At 31.6% G+C, this 18002-nt stretch overlaps 1 protein-coding gene across 3 annotated transcripts in view; it reads left to right on the top strand.

The window, feature by feature from the left end:
* LOC120413444 (uncharacterized) overlaps positions 1-18002 on the top strand; it is a 99765-nt gene that overhangs the window by 38373 nt on the left and 43390 nt on the right. Inside the window, exon 1 of one of the 3 annotated variants that reach the window (XM_039574275.2) lies at positions 9190-9642. The exons of the other annotated variants lie outside the window; for them this stretch is intronic. The gene's annotated coding sequence lies outside the window, so the exon portion shown is untranslated. Of the gene's footprint in view, positions 1-9189; positions 9643-18002 lie in introns of those variants that run through there. 3 annotated transcript variants of the gene reach the window in all.

The raw sequence follows: 18002 nt of genomic DNA, 5'->3' as shown, positions 1-18002 counted from the left end.
ACACCAAATTGATCAGAAAATTCACTCAAAAGTTACAGCTGTTTGAATATTTACATACTATTTTTGTATGGACAGCAGCCAAAATTGTATGGAGACTTGTATGGATGAACCAATCACACAAAATAGCTTATTTGGTCATAGGGAAGGCCCCCACAAAGTTTGAGCCAAATCAAAAAATACAAATAAAATCCATTTCCGGTTTTGGTAGAGAATTACTCTTTTTGCTTTTTTGCTTTTTGGCTTTTTTGCTTTTTTGCTTTTTTGCTTTTTGCGCCGTGAAATTTCGATTATCACTTAAGAGTGAGTAAAGTTTAAGGTTTTTTGAGAATTTTTTTTAAGCTTTAAACTTAAAAAAAATACAGAGGAAACCAATATAAATATTTCTTATAATATTTCATAAAATTACTTTTGTTTTCAAATATTTTATGGATGTTTTTCAAAAAAGGTCATTGCCAAGTTTAATTCAAAGTATTTGTATTCCTCCCTTTAAAAATTCCTCCAAAAATCAGGCTAACGACATAATTATTCATAACAATATGTATTTTTTTATTGAAAAAACTTGCATCATGATGATTGGTTATTAGATGTTTACACTACATTGAATTTTCAACAAATTATGACAAAAGTTTGATCAAATGACAAAACTATCCAACGAGTCACGTCTGCTTGACAAATCCACGAGACGGATCGAAGTCATTCCACGTCTTGTGTGTCGATAAAGCATGACCAATTCATCCCTTAAAGTCGAAACAATAATCCCGCACCCACAAAGAACAACTTCTTCGCTTCAAAAGTGTCGTCCAACTTGAAACCAAAAACACATCCATCTATCCATCGATTCTCAGTCCCTCAGTCTGGAGCCCAGCCAGACTTTTGTGTGAACGTGTTCCTCGTCCAGACGAATCGAGCTGTTTTTTCAGCCCTTCTTTTGTTTTATTTTTCCACCCAGTTAACGCAAACGGGGTAGACATAGGTCAGGAATCGTCGTTGTCGTCGGTAACCACTTGCTTGAGCTAAACTTGCCTTTTTCCGCATCAATGCTTCACCAGGGGTTTTCCTCCTGACTGTGGAGTGCCGCGTCTGGCGTGGAGGACGAAACAACGACACAGCAACGAAATAACACTCAGCGAAAATATATTCATAAGCAAAGGCAAACACACACCAGTAGCTCACAAAACGGTACAGTAACAATAAGGACGTGTTGCTGGGGAAATTTTCACAACGAGATTGTTTGAAAAGCACAGTATTTTTTTTTAAGGAACACACACCCTGTGCTCAAACTCAATCCAATTAAACGAATCATCTCTGCGGTAAACTTTACGCAGTAGGCCTGGCCGATTTAACGTTTTGTGATGTTTCAATGCATTCTAATGCAATGGTGCACTACAATTGTTAATAAATGACAAGAAGAGGCTAGGCGTTATCTAACCTAAGGCACTCTCCAGGATCCCTTCGATAGATTGGCTGCACTAGGGTTTGATTAGATTAGATTAGATTAAAATACAGTATTTTTTTAAAAAATTCTTTAAAAAAATAATGACTCAAAACCTTTTTTATATTAAATAGATAATTATTTAAATTTCATCCAAATAATACATTTCCAACCTTTGAATAAACCTAATTTTATGAATATATATTCATCGTACAACCGATTTATTTTTAAATTTTGTTCATTCCGACAGATGGTTAACCAATCTAAACTTTAATGATTTTTCAACAACTGAATTGGGTAAAAAATTTAACAGTGTAAGCAAAATGTTTCCTAAAACGTTAAAGACATCTTCTCAGTGATTCTACCGCCAGAAGGCTACTAATTTAAACAAATATTATTTTTGACAAGAATTTTAAGTGTTTTTTATTTGTGCTCCACATTCTTCAAATATAACATTGCGAAAAAATTGATCAAATTTTATGTAAATTTGTGTTTGAAAATAAACAAAAACAAAATATTTATTAACAAAATTCTGAGGGTTTGGAAAATCGGCCCCATGATAATGGAATTTGGAATAAAAAAACTCAACACTAAACAAAAATTAAAAAAAAAAGTTTTTTCCAGCAGCTAATCGTACAATATTGAATGTTGAAAAATTAAACATGAGTGAAATTTTATGATCTCTTTAAAAATTATTTTGAAAATTATGGAATCAAGACTCACATTTCAAAAGGGCCAAACATTTAATATTACGGCCATTTAAAATGTTTGTTTTGATTTTATAATTTTCAAGATATTTTTTCGAAAAGATCATAAAATTTCACAAATGTTTTATTTTTCAAAATTGAAAATTGGACCATCAGTTGCTGAGATATTGGCATTTCAAAATGTGGTAATGTTTGGATGAGATTAAGATGAGATGGCATTAATTTTCTTGTTTCATTTTTTTTTTTCGCTCGAAATAGAAACTTTCTAGACATTTTTTTTAAATTTTCCTGATATTTCGGAAATAAAAAAATTGTGGAATGAACAATCATTTAAGACACTATTTAAAAAAATGAAAATATTTCAGTAACAATGAATATCTTGAAAACTTCATAAAAAATGTGTAATTCACTTTTCGATTTCAAATTTGATTTGACATTAAAAACTGAAGTAAAAAAATATTTGGACATCATTTTTTTTATATTTTTTTTGCAATTTTCATAATTTGCCGTCAAACTTTGTCTCCTTAAAATTTGCGGTTTTTTGTCCCCTAAAAAATATTTTATTTTTTATAGATACGGATTTTAAATTATATATATTTTTTAAATATATATTTAAAATTCGGCATTTTTTTCCGTGTACCGATTGCTTTTGAAAAGTGCTCATCAATACCCCCAATATTGCAGAAGACACCAAATCAATCAAAAAATTCCTTCAAAAGTAACAGATTTTTGAATATTTACGTACCATTTTGGTATGAACAGCTGCCAAAATTGTATGGAGACTTGTATGGTTGAACCAATGACACAAAATGGCTTCTTTGGTCATAAAGGAGGCTCCCACAAAAGTTGAGCCAAATTAAAAAATACAAAAAAAAAATGTTGGAATCGGCCGATTTTGCAGAGAATTGCTCATCCAGAGTTTTAATTTAAAAGGTTTTCTAAATACCGGAAATTCCACAGGTTATAGGACCTTAACAAAAACTCTAAATAAATGAGAATTTATTTTAATGTGTAATTTACTTATTCTCGTAAGTTGAATTAAAATCACATCGAAAAAGAGACAGCTTTAAACCTTTAATTTATTCAACTATCTAATACTAAACTTTTTTTGCTGTAATACCAACGTTAAAATTTTTGGAATAAAATAATTTCCGAAATTTAAGTTTTAAGTCACATGTTCAACATAAGTTATGGTAAAGTAACATCGTAAATACAAAAATATCGAACCATAATTTTTGCAACTTTCAAAAATATTTGTTTTTCTAATTCGTTAAACAAAAAAAGTCTTTGTTATATTAGAAAAAAAATTATCTAAAATCCTTTGTTTTTTGGCTCGTAATTTTCAAAAAAAATGTGTGTGTTAAATTTGATTATAGTAGAAAACACTTATATTTTAAATTAAAATGCTTTCATTAAGAAAATTATAGAATTAAGACAAATTCAAACTTTTTAATAAAGTGAATGTAGCTTGACTCTAAATTACATTGACATTTCCAAGTTTTTTGAGAAAAGGTTTCCCCGGATTTTTCAAGGCAATATTGAAAGGAAGAGGTGACAAACACTGAACAATATTGAAAAATATAACCATCAGTCTTATTTTGGAGAAAATAAATCGATGTTTTAGAGAGTTTTAATTTGGAAAAAATGTTGAAGAAGTTTAATGAGCAATAATATTAACTTAAGCAAGAAAACGCTTAATATTCAATGGTTTATTTTTCAGAAAACCTTGAATTTTATTTAAATATTTTTTGAAGGTTTTTCAATTATTTTACAAAATTGAAAAAAATGTTTGATTATGCCTTCTGAAGTTAAAATTGAAATGAAATAAACCCAATTTTTCATCGTGCCAAAAAATCTAAATTCAAAACTTTCCCCCAAGAACCAGATGTAGAGGGTTGGTAGGGGGTTAGATTCTATCGAGTCATGTCGAAACATCGCTTCCGCCAAATGGTGGCGTCGAGACGCCCCCCATCCCTACCTCCTTTAAACTCTTTCGTCAAACTCGATGATGGTCTATGATCCGGATCAAGTTTGTGAGAGCTCTTTCCTAAAAAAATAGTACAAAACACAAGGAAAGAGCGCAGACAGGTTGGGTGATGAATTTTTAAACGGTGCTCGGCTAGAGTTTTAGTTTTTTTTTCTTTTTTCCATTAGATTAAACTTTTTTCATTCGTTCAAAGAAATCGCCAACTTTTCAGATTGTTCTGCAAATAATTTTATTAAAAAAAAAACAAAACCCCCCAAAGGCAGCCGCATAAACACTTTACACAAAGAAAAGATAGTTTTTTCTCCGCGAGAAAAATTTCCCTCTAAATGGGCAAAACAAGCAGACGAAAGCATTTTTCTTCGCGGCGTAGAAAACGGAAGGACAGCGAAAAAAAATCCACTGTGGAAATTGTGAAGAACTTTCTCGTCTTCCTACTTCCGACTCTAGCAAGTAAAAAAAAATACGGACAAAAAAGCTGCAGTAATGTGAGTTTTTTTTTTCTCGGAGCTTACAACGTTGCTGAGTCTGTGTGCTTTGGGGAGGCAGACTTTCGGTCTCACTGAAAGTATTTTTGGCGACGGGGAGATTTTTTGTGGAAGGAAGTTTTGGGGGGAGAAGTATTGAATGTACGAGAATTATTCAAAATTCTTGAATCATTCAAATCTTCAAATCTTCAAATCTTAAAATCTTCAAATCTTCAAATCTTCAAATTTTCAAATCTAAAAATCTTCAAATCTTTAAATCTACAAATCTTCAAATATTCAAAGATATCGATTAAAAAAAAATCTTCTAGTGGGATAGATCGTTCCAGGCAGTGCCACACCACACCGTGGGAAAACACTTTTTCCTCATTAGCTTCGTTGCCATCGTCATCGTCGTTCGCTTACAATTTCATCATGCTGTTTGCACTGGTAGTGGTGCAGAAGACACGATTCCTTCCTGTCCTATCCTTCCAACCCCTTCAATCCTGTCACACAACGATTTCCCTCTTGAGTCCCCATCTCTCTGTGTGTGTCTTTGTTATTAAAGGAAGCAAAACCGAGCACCCTTTCAAGTTTCCTCCCCCTCAAAACCCCCCTTCTTTCCCCCAACTAAAAAGTTGAGAGAGAGGAAGCCAGGAAAAACAAACCGAAAACAAATTTCAACCCTTTTGGCAAACTCGTCGTCGTTGGACAGTCGTCTGGCAAAGTTTGGTGATCCGAGAAGGGGTAAAAGGGTGGGAAAGGATTTCCCGGCGCGCACACTCAAACGATGCAGTTTTTCCCGATGCTCTTCCGCTCTCTCGTATTCAAAGGAAAAAGGGTGAGAGTGTTGCTCACCAAACAGTGCAAAAGGAGGGTTTGGTGCCAATGAGAGAGGGAGAGAAGGCAGCGTTTGAGGAAATTGGTGTGTGAATATTTCGGTTTTGTCGTAGGGCATGGTGCGAACGAGGGGTGTTGCTGATTAAGTTTCATTACTTGACTTTTTTTTGTTTCCTTTTATAATCTCAACATTAATTTTCATTTTCTTTCTTTACAGGTAAGCATTTTTGCAAAATATGATACCCAATATGAATAACTAGTAAGTAAACATGATTGCGCAGGAAGTTTCTTCCTTTTATGTGTTTAATACAAAAAATTTATCAATATTTTAAATCTGTCATTCAATCCATTGAAAAATAACAAACATAAAAGTGTTTTAATACTTTTGAGAGTGTCAAAATGTATGCAACAAATGGCAAAATGGTTCTTTTTTCATCAAGACCATACTTTTAAAATTCAAATGAGGGCTATAATGGATTTTCAGCTCTGTAATTTTTGATGATGCAAAATCATAATTTTCATTACAGAGTTGCCAAAAAAAATCTGTTTTTTTTTCATTTTCATGATATAAATAACTAAATATTTCTGACATTTAAGAATAAATTACAAAATGCTATGATTCCTTAAAAAAAAAACACAAATTGACATTTCGTCTAGATATCATCTTTAAAAAAAAAACAAAAAAAAAACAAATAAAAAATCTGCTTTTTGCGAACTAAACTCACCACTGCAAATTTTAACATTACACGCGTTTGTCACTGATTTACGTGATTAACGGCAGTTTGTCTCAGTTTTTATTGATTTTATATCTTTTAATTTTTATCTTCTGCTAAAAAAAAACTTATTTTTTTCATTTTTCCCTTGTAGTAGCAAACCCCTATAATTTGCTTAACTAAATAAATAATCTCAAAACGTTTTTCAATGAAAATGTGAGACACAAAACTTGATTTTATGTTGTTTGTTTAGATTAGGATTAAGATGAATGAGCTAGAAATAAAATCTTTTCAAGATTTGAACTAAATTTGCTGCAAAAAGTCTTATAATTTTGATAAAAAAAATCAGAGATATTCTTGGATTTAAATTGATTGTTAGTTATTATACTAGTTGAATTGAACATGAAAATTTTAAAAAGCGCTACAAATATTTATTTTCAAAAGATTAACAGTGAATATGTTGATTTTTGAGAGGTTGAAAATTTGGACGGTTGAATAATATATCTTGATCTGTAAAAATGTAAAATTTATCAGTTCCTAATGTAAAATTACACATTTTTCTGACACGAGGTCTGTGAAAATGTGAAATTTACCCCTTCCCGCCCAGAGCAAAATCGAGATTAGACCAAATTAGATGAAATTTTAATGGTTATAAGTTAAATTTTTTTTATAAACTGATTCAGGTTTAACCAGGTTGAAAAAATGCATGTTTGCAGTGAAATTTAATTTTGAAGACAAAAATTAATGGGGCTCTGGAGTAACCAAGGGCGTTAGAGGGTTAAACAGAAGCTGATGGAATTTTAAACTAGTTCCTAATGTAAAATAAGTTTTGTTTTAATCGAATGTATTATTTCGATGTTTTACTGAATAACTTTGCAGGGTCTTTTATAGAAAAATATACATATTTTCTAGAAAAATTCATGAATTTTTTAAAATATTTAGAATGCACTCTAAAAATAGATTTTTTGAGCAAAATGTAATTTTCAATCGAAAGGTAAATCACAGATTCACTTCTTTAAGTTATATACATTTGAGGGTTAATTCTTGACAGGAAAATTATATTATATTCTCTCTTTAAACCAGCTATGACATCATTTACTGGAAAGCTTTTTGCTAAACAATTTTGCTTTTTGAATAAATAGTCTTGTTGCTTCAGTGCCAGGATTTAGCCATTTAAAAAATGTTTTTAAACTTAATTTCATAATTTCTTTCTCAGCTACTGCATGCACGCAAAATTAATCATTTTATAAACGTTAAATTTTTCATGGGATTTTGATGAAATTCGCTTTATTATGATTAAATATTATTAAAATAGGTACATTTTTTCATTATTTTTGAAATAAGTGGTTTTAACAAGAATCACTTTTTTTTAAATAGCTGAGACATTTCTTTAGAATTTTTTAAGACTTTTTATTTATTTATTTTAGTTTAAGGACCTCTTAACTCAAGAGTCTTTCGGGTCCGATTTAAGGACCTTAAAATCAGGACAAATAATTGCCAAGATAAAACCTTGCAAAGAATAAGAAAAGAAGACAGTTGAAATTCTGTAAATGATTTCCAATCTGCCTATTTTTGTTTTATTTTTAGATGATTTTTTCAATAAATCATATCCCCGATCAAAATGTGTTGACCATGCTGCTCTGTGGTTCATATCATGTTATTAGGGAATCCCCTCAAAATGGTTTAACCAATTTTTCAAACAACAACAAAAATACAAATTTTATCCATTTTCCTTTTTTCGCGGAGAATTAGTATAGAAAATATTAAATTTCAATAGCATTTTTGTGAATATCTGATGATTTTTTAAAAATAATTATAATTTGAAAAAAAAAGGAATCTTATTTTTTTTTAATTTGGCATTCAACTTCAAGTGAACATTTCTATTTTATGAATTTATTTACCAAATTTATATGATCTTTTGATTTATGATAAAAAGATAATAAACTGAATTGGCTCCGAATTTCATAACAACATCAAACAACTACAACATATCATCGTTTTTTCATAAGTTTAAACCTTGCTCGAACGATTGACTCAAATCCTCAATACCTGCAAAATCATTATAGAAATGAACCTTTACAAGGTAATTGAGAAAAGAGAGTGTCAAAACTTTTCACCAAGTTCTCTCTAAATGACCATTATTAGTTCAAAAAATCATGTATTATCTATCGTTTTACATGAAAAATTCAATCACATTTTTAAATCTTTAAGTGAAAAGTAGAACAGTAGAATAGTTTGGCCAAGACATGAATGCCACAAAAGTAAAGTGTGGTAAAGTGTCTATAATAATAAAAAAAAGTTTGACCATAATAAGTTTTTAATTAAGTTTAATAAAAAAAAATCGCGACACCCCTCGCTCGTCACCACCATTAAAAAGCACCCAAACTTTTCCGCAAACAAACTATTTCCCGCTCTCTCACTACCCTCTTGTACCATCATCCCCAAAACTCTCTCTCGCTCTCAACTTTCTTTACGCTCTCACCGCGGTGGGAAAAATCCCGAACCTTGCTCAACATCGTTCCTCGCGCTCGCAGGACATGCACATTAATTGTGAGAGTGCACTTCCTGCTTCGATCGCTCTCTCTCTTATTTTGCTCCACTCTCTCTCAAACAGGACAACATTGTATGGCGTGCGGTAGAGCCGTTCCGCCGCAGAACGTTTCCGAGCCACCACCGGGACTGACACTGTGTAAATATTGTTGTCCGAGGTCCGGAGCAGAGCAGAACACTACTACTTGCTACTTTGAGGTGGAGGAAGGAAAAATTTAAAGTAATTTTAAGTGCGCGTTAAGTCGAGCTAACTTTTAATGAGTTGTTTAAACAACTTTTAAGTTGAATTTGCCCTTAAATGCTGCTAAATGAACTAACCAACTTGATTTAAAGTAGGTTTAGTAAAGTGAGTGAGTTTTTGTAACATTTGTGCTGAGTTAAACCTAACCTTAATTGTTTCAAAGCAGTGAAAGTGAAAATATTTGAAGTTTAAATAGTTTGTAAAACTACTTAATGAAAATCGTTTCCGTCAAGGAAGAAAATTTTCACCAAAGAAAAAAATCGAAAAAAGTGAAATTTTGGGCGAAACAGGAAGTGTCTTCTCCAACAACAACAACACCAAAAATCGGGGTGTGTGTAATCCAAATATTACAACAAAGTTAGCACGCCGAAGTGTGCTAGTTCGGCCGATTCGCCGGGTTTTACGACCGGCGCGCCGCCGTTACACCATCCTACATTGTATTTGTGCTCCCTTTTTGGCAGTGTGTGGGTGAACGAATCCGGAACGAACGGGGAGCATCCTTGTCCTTGTTTTCACCGAGCGGTTCTAAATAGTGGTGTAGTGTTCGTGGAAAGTGAAAACACGGTTCTATCCCCCCCACAGCATTGACGGGTGAAAAGTCCGGAGGCTTTTCCCAGTGAAATTTGCACACCGGAAGTTCTGGATTGTCCCGGAAGTGTCCGGGAGGCCAGCCCCATCGAGTACCTGGCTCCAGAGAGGATATGAGAGCAAGTAGGTTTTTTACTTTAAATTTTCATCAAGCGTGATAAAACTGTAAACAAAAAACCCCACTTTGAACGGAGTGTCAACAAAGCAAGCGATGACGTTAGCGTGTCATTATCGCGTTATCGCGTTATCGTAACGTTAATCAACGCGACTAAGATAACCCAAATCGTAGTAGCCTAGGTTGTGCAATTGGTTGCCCAAAAAATCCGAACCTACCCCAAACATATTATCGATTTTCATCGCCAACTACGCGTACTTTGGTAGTGTGTGTTCGCGAAGTGACATCTGGTGGCGAGCACGGAAAGCTGCACTTTCAATGTGTGTGCAGTGTAATTCAAACCGAGGAAAACAAAATAAACTTTGTTGTTTTTTTCGCGTTACACGGCGAAACGGGACTGAGAAGGAAAGGCACTTCCGTGTTTGAAAATAAAAAGTTGAAAAAAGGGTAAAAGATCGGGCGGCTCCACTGAAAAGATGGTTAAGGGGAAGGTGCAGTGGGGACGCGTGGTGCATTTTGAAGGTTTTGTGGTAGCTTATATAAGCTTTGCAGGATGACATTTTGGGATGCGCATTTCTTTGCGTAACGAAAGAGGTGTGTAAGCGTATGTGTGTATGTGTGAGAAAAATCGATAGCCATTCATAACAAGCGCGTATTACGACGTATTGAATGAAAATGTAAAGAAATGGTTTTGAGAATTATTCGTCTATGAATTTTTAATGAAAATAAACCAAATTGAGAGAAAAAGTTAAAAAATCGAATAATAATCATTAAATGTTTAAAGTAAGAATACTTATTTGAAGGAGTTTTGATATTTTACTAATACATTTTTTTAAATAGACGAGAAAAAATATCAGGTTGACTTAAACTAAAGTTTTTTCAATATATTTAAATCTAAACAATTTCAATTTAAAATAAGTGAAAAATAGAAATTTATAGAGAAAGGCCAACTTTTACCTTTAAAAATAATAGATGATTTTTTTCTAATTCTTTTTTGCTAAATTTATGAGTTTTTAATTACCTGTTGGCTTCGTTTCGATGATTTAACTGAAATTTGTTCCAAAAAGTGTTCAGTTTACACACATGAAATTAATCTTTTTGTGGAATTTGCAGGAAAATCTAAATTTTAAACTTTATAAGGACTTTTGCCATTGCGAGGAGAAGATAAAATACTACCTATATTTCTTAAATAATCCCAAAAATTGGCACTTCTAAAAAATGTTACAAAATGCTTAACATAATATGCTATATTATAGCAATGGATGTATCAACAATTTAAGAAATATTCAATATTGATTATCAAACAATCAATAGTTTTTTTTCTGAACTGACCTGGATTTTCCATCTTCAGCATCAACATTTTCTTTATTGAATACTTGAAACAATGTATGAAATTGTTTAAAAATAAAGCAAGTGTGCTTAATATTAAAAAAATACATTTTACATTTTACAAAAAATCAATTATATAAGTCAAATGCAAAATTTACTTAAATTATTTGCCAAAAATCTACATTTTCTTTGAAAAAATAAAAAAAAATAAACTATTGTTCAATATTTGTTTTCTTGTTTTTTTTTTAAATTACACATTTGAGCTTTTTACAAAATTTATTTATTTTTTGCCACAGCTCGGAAAGTTATTCACATGTTTTTTTTTATAAAGGATTGTTTTGTTTAAAACCCTTTGTTATTTTTTAAATTGAAATTTTGATCTCTTTAAATTTTGATCTCCTTTTTTTATATTTCTGCCTCGATTTTGATCTTATTATTTAATACAAATTTGACTATATTAATTGAAGCTGAACAGTTCTCTAGGATTTCAGTCATTCGATTTTTTTTGTATTTTTTAAACCGACTGAAACTTTTTTGGTGCCTTCGGTATGCCCAAAGAAGCCATTTTGCATCATTAGTTTGTCCATATAATTTTCCATACAAATTTTGCAGCTGGCCATACAAAAATGATGTATGAAAATTCAAAAATCTGTATCTTTTGAAGGAATTTTTTGATCGATTTGGTGTCTTCGGCAAAGTTGTAGGTATGGATACGGACTACACTGGAAAAAAATGATACACGGTAAAAAAAATTGGTGATTTTTTTATTTAACTTTTTATCACTAAAACTTGATTTGCAAAAAAACACTATTTTTATTTTTTTATATTTTTTATATGTTTTAGATGACATAGAATGTCAACTTTTCAGAAATTTCCAGGTTGTGCAAAAAATGATTTTTTTAATCAATACTGATTTTTTCAAAAAATAGAATTTTTGTCGCAAGAATTTTTTAACTTCATTTTTCGATGTAAAATTGAATTTGCAATCAAAAAGTACTTTAGTGAAATTTTGATAAAGTGCACCGTTTTCAAGTTAAATCCACATTTAAGTGACTTTTTTGAAAATAGTCGCAGTTTTTCATTTTTTTAAATTAGTGCCCATGTTTGCCCACTTTTGAAAAAAATATTTTTGAAAAGCTGAGAAAATTCTCTATATTTTGCTTCTTTGGACTTTGTTGATACGACCTTTAGATGCTGAGATATTGCAATGCAAATGTTTAAAAACAGGGAAATTGATGTTTTCTAAGTCGCACCCAAACAGCCCACCCTTTCTCAATGTCGATATCTCAGCAACTAATGGTCCGATTTTCAATGTTAAAATATGAAACATTTGTGAAATTTTCCGATCTCTTCGAAAACAATGTTTTCAAAAACTTAAAAATCGAGACTAACATTTTAAAAGGGCGTAATGTTGAATGTTTGGCCTTTGTGAAATGTTAGTTTTGATTTGAAAATTTTGAAAATATTGTTTTCGAAAAGATCGGAAAATTTCACAAATGTTTCATGTTTTATCATTGAAAATCGGACCATTAGTTGCTGAGATATCGACATTAGAAAATGGTGGGCTGTTTGGGTGAGACTTAGAAAACATCAATTTTCCTGTTTTTAAACCTTTGCATTGCAATATCTCAGCAACTAAAGGTCGTATCAACAAAGTCCGAAGAAGCAAAATATAGAGAATTTTCTCAGCCTTTCAAAAATATTTTTTCCAAAAGTGGGCAAACATGTGCACTAATTTAAAAAAATGAAAAGCTTCGACTATTTTCAAAAAAAGTCACCTAAAAATGGATTTGACTTGAAAACGGTGCACTTTATCAAAATTTCACTAAAGTACTTTTTGATTGCAAAATTGATTTTACATCGAAAAATTAAGTTAAAAAATTTTTGCGACCAAAATTTCGTTTTTTTGAAAAAATCAGTATTGATTAAAAAATTCATTACTTGGTCTATGATTTTTTGCACAACCTAGAAATTTTTGAAAAGTTGGCATTTTATGTCTTCTAAAACAAATAAAAAAAATAAAAATAGTGTTTTTTTTTGCAAATCAAGTTTTAGTGATAAAAAGTTAAATAAAATAATCACCATTTTTTTACCGTGCATTATTTTTTTCCAGTGTAGTCCGTATCCATACCTACAACTTTGCCGAAGACACCAACTCGATCAAAAATTCCTTCAAAAGATACAGATTTTTGAATTTGCCAAATTTGTATGGAAAGTTATATGGACAAACTAATGATGCAAAATGGCTTCTTTGGGCATACCGAAGGCACCAAAAAAGTTTCAGTCGGATAAAAAAATACAAAAATTATAATTGAAGAAAAAAGACCGATTTCGTAGAGAATTGCTCAGCTTCAAAAATTCTTTATTTAAAATAAAAATTAAGAGAGACACAAACTTCTTTTTTTATTTATAGTTTTGCTATACTAAGAAGAAATAGTAATGAATATATTAAATAAAAATATTTAAAACAGACAAAACTGATTTTTTATAAAAAAAAAATATTCAACGATTTTTCAGTGTTGCCAAATTTTCTGCTTTTTTGCTTAATTTTCTTTCTTGATTTTTTCATAATATTGTCTTTATTGTATGAAATTAAAACTCAAATACTGATTTTAAAATTGTTGTATTTTATATCAAATGATTTTTTAATCTTCATACGAATTTTGAATTAAAGGAGATCAGACAAAAAAAATTAAAAAATATGAATGAATTGATATTTTTCAAGTTTTCGATAGTAGCATAACTTTGATGATTTATAAAGAATTTTGCGATACTTTTCTTTCAATCAGGGCTGCGGAGTCGGGTCATATTTCAAACGACTCCGACTCTGACTCCGACTCCGGCTTTCTCAGATTAGCCGACTCCGACTCCGACTCCGGCTCCGGCTTTCAACAAATGGTTGGCTCCGACTCCGACTCCGACTCCGGCCTACCAACTCTAGCCGACTCCGACTCCGACTCCGACTCCAGCTTTCAACAAATGGTTGGCTCCGACTCCGACTCCGACTCCACATATTGTTAAATGTTTCAAAAGTTAGCTAACTATTATTAGTTAATTATTTTTATAACATTGATTGAAGGATTATTTAAATACTCTCTAAGCGTCATGTTTTTCTCAAGAAAAATAAGTTAAGTAAAAGTAAAGTAAAGAAAATAAACGGAAAAGAAGTTTTAGGTTACAAGTTTTATACGTTATGGAAACAGAAATCAAAAAATATCTTCAGTTTTAGAGGCATTTTGAGAAGAACAGTTTTGTAAGTAAATTTGGATTTATTTGCTTAACCTCAAATTTGAAAATATTTTTTTTCAAAGCCAATAAATTTAAATATTAAATTGTTATTTTTGAATGAATAACTAAAAAAAACCTGGCCTTAATTTTCTATTGAACATTAAAATTCAATTTGCTCACATCCAGGCTGACATCTGTAAGTAGCACAGTGACAGGCACCTTGTTTTTAAATGACAATTTTAAACGAAAATTTTTTTTTTGTTTTTTTTTTTAAGACTTACATGGACATCACGCCATGGCTGAAGGAGATTATTATTGCAAATCAATGTATCTAAACAATTTCTTCGTGGAAAGGATGCTTAAGATGTTCTATTCAAATATCTGTGACAAGGAAAATATTTTACCCTGGAAATTTTTAATTTATTTTAATTTTAAAATTTTATGCTTTAAAAAGGAGGCGCACGACACTTCTTAAATCTTCACCTAAAACGAAGCTTTATGAATGATCTTGCGCCTCCATCAAAATATATGAAAAAACTTAAAATATAATAAAAAACAAATATCCACAAGTAAAATATTTTCTAGGTCACAAATATTTCATTTTTTTAAGGTACATTGATATGCAATGATTATCACCTTCGGTCATATTGGCGTGGGACAAACAGTATGAGAAAGTTCGTACCAGTTGATAATATTTTGATTTTGTTTTTTTATAATATTTGAATAAATAAATTAAAATCCTATATTTTGTTCTACACATTTTTTTATTAGTTCATTTTTGTACTGAATTCTTGAGATTTGTTCAACGATAATTTCCAACGATATCAAAATAGTTTACCTAAAATCAACATCAACATCAACTATCAATGATTATTTCAAAATTTGTTGCAACTTGTTTTGATATTTTTGTTAGTTTCAATTATTTTAAATGCAACACTTTGATTTTCTTGTACTCAGTTATAAACAAAATGCGCATGTTGAGTTCCAAGTAAGAGATTGTTATTATCGTTGATTATTTGTTACAAAAGTTAAACTGTCAGTGACTTTTTTCGATTTGCAAAAACAGTGATTACTATTTTTAATCTTTTTATGTACCTCGTAATTTTTTCCTAAAAAATGATTTAACTTAAAACTTCCAAAACATATGCTATCGGGGTAAAAGATGACTGTGTGTGTACTTTTTTCAGATATAACTGGATGAAATTTGGTCAAATTTGAATTGAAAAGGCACATAAAAATTGGAAAAAGGAAGCATTCAAGAATCAATGAGATATTTCTGACTACATAACCAATATTTTTTATTATTTTTTAAATTATGATACTACATACTTGGGTAAGAGGTTATCATTTAGTGATTATATTGTAATAACACAATTAGAGCTTTTCAATCACAATAAAAAGTTTCAAAAACTGATCTGATAAATCAATTAAAAATATAAGATGTTTTGTAAATTAAGCTGTTCTATAGGAAATACTGAATAATTAAAAAACATATTTTTTGTTAAATTTAAGATAACTCCGGCTCCGACTCCGACTCCGGGTTATCAGAAATCTTCGGCTCCGACTCCGACTCCGACTCCAGCTCTTAAAATTTAGCCGACTCCGGCTCCGACTCCGACTCCAGCTGTTCGAGTTTTGACGACTCCGACTCCGACTCCGACTCCAGGTCCCCAAAAAGACCCGACTCCACCGACTCCGGCTCCGACTCCGACTCCGACTCCACAGCCCTGCTTTCAATATTTAAAAAAAAAATCAGGGTTTAATTTTTTTTTTGCTTTTTAACCTTGACAAAGCCGAGGAACAACTCCTTTAATTTTAATTTGTGTAAGCCTCAGAAATTAAAATAAATGGAAAAAACTGTTAATTTTCTCAAAAAAAAAAAAGAATTTCTATACATAACTTTTAAAAATTTAAGGAATTTTGTAAATGTAGAAAGTAATTTATACAACAATAAACTTCTTTCGCACGAGTCACAAAATGTATCCGAGTTGTATAAATACGACGAGTGCTAAAAAAATCGAGTTTTGCAATGAGCTGCATCCACCTTTTTTTGCATTAGAGCAATTCTCTATAGTTCAAAATAAGGCATTTTGTTTGATTAGATTCTATATGCTAGTCTTCACATACATTTAGGGGCTGTCCATAGAATAGTGCAAATATTCGAAAATCTGCATCTTGAGGAGTGATTTTCTGATCGATTTGGTGTCCTAAGCAAAATTGTAGTTTATGATTAGGACTACTCGGAATAATAATAACACTGACAAAAAATGCTTTTTATCAGAAACATATTAAATATGGACAAACTTTAACCCGTTAGGTTTAAGTTTTCTTTTCTTGATACATTTTAGTATATGAAAAAACCCAAAAATCATTTTTTTTAATCAAAAGAACTTTTGTGAATTTTTGATAACATTTTTAGATTTTTTTAAGCCGCACATAATTTTTTTTTTTGAAAAAATATATCCGAGGGTCCATCTTTGGAAAAATATTTTGGTTGCTTAGTTATGACCTTGCGAAGAATTAAAATTACGAAAAAAAGTTTTGCTGATCGATTTGGTGTTTTGAGTAAAATTGTAGGTTATAATAAGGACTATTCGAAAAAATAGTTACAATGAAAAAAAATACCAAATTAGCTTTTCTTAGTCCTATACATTCGGCCCTCAATTTTCAATCGATGATGTTTTGGAAAATTTTGGTCCGAGGCTAAATGTTAAAAAGTGAAACCCGTGTGACATTTTTTCTAACTCTGGAAAAAATACGTTCAGATTTTTCAAATCACTACTTACGGTTCAAAAGGGCGTTTTTATTGAATTATTTTACACTCTCAATATTATTCAAAAGTTTAAGATAAGGTTTCAATATTGTTTTGAAATTAAATAAACTCATTTTCTCAAAAACATAAACAAAAATCTAAAAAAAAAAATAAACATATTGAAAATTCACGTGATTCACTCTAGAACTCGCACGTGTCACTCTAAAAAAGAGACAAAACCTCACAGCGATGGCGCCTTCATCTCATCATGCTCCTCCCATCCATAGGGGTTATCAAATCAATGTATAAACAACCATGCTTCCTCATAATTGCACTACGCAAATTGCGCCACACATTTGATGACAAAATGAGTTGGGTTTTGCTTATTTTGCAATCGATGTCGTCTTCCAATCGCACACATCGTCACTCCCGGAGCACTGTGCAGTAGTTCAATTCAACTAGTAATCACAGTGTGTTTGCAAAACTACAAAAACACAAAATGCTGTTCATCAAACAATGCACCTACCAACGGTCACCCTGCCGCCGAATGTCCCCTCTCCCATCAACGAGTTGCTGATTACTCTGTCTGTTATCAAAGTTATACAACTACCGGAATGCAGTGTTGCCAAATGTATTTTTTTATTTTTCCAATTTTTTTTTCCTGATTGTTTCCTAAGAAAATTTAAACTTTTCGAAAAAAAAAACATTTCAAGATTTTCAACAAAATTGAGATTCTGGCAACGCCCACCCGAACACGCGAAGTGCTCCCACTTCTACGTCGCTGATTCGCCAGGTTGCCTCCCGCCATTCCTCATAACCAACTCTCGATGACGACGCCATCACTCGGCGTCCAAAGCTTCTCCAGCTCAGAGTTGAGACAGTATGTGTGGGGTACAAGTACCACAAACAAGCTCGAACACTCTAGTTTGCAGATGCGCTAATAAGGAAGTTCTCGACAGCGAAGTCACGTTTCTTGCCGTCGCAACCCTCCGGTCCGAACGCCTTGGAGGAATTCGGAGCGCGCGTGCCAATTCCGGGACGGAATTTGGGGAACTTCAA

The sequence above is a fragment of the Culex pipiens genome, chromosome 3 (assembly GCF_016801865.2).
Source record: "Culex pipiens pallens isolate TS chromosome 3, TS_CPP_V2, whole genome shotgun sequence".
NCBI classification, from domain to species: domain Eukaryota; kingdom Metazoa; phylum Arthropoda; class Insecta; order Diptera; family Culicidae; genus Culex; species Culex pipiens.
Note: the sequence above shows the minus strand (reverse complement) of the source record. Positions and strands in the feature narration are given on the sequence as shown.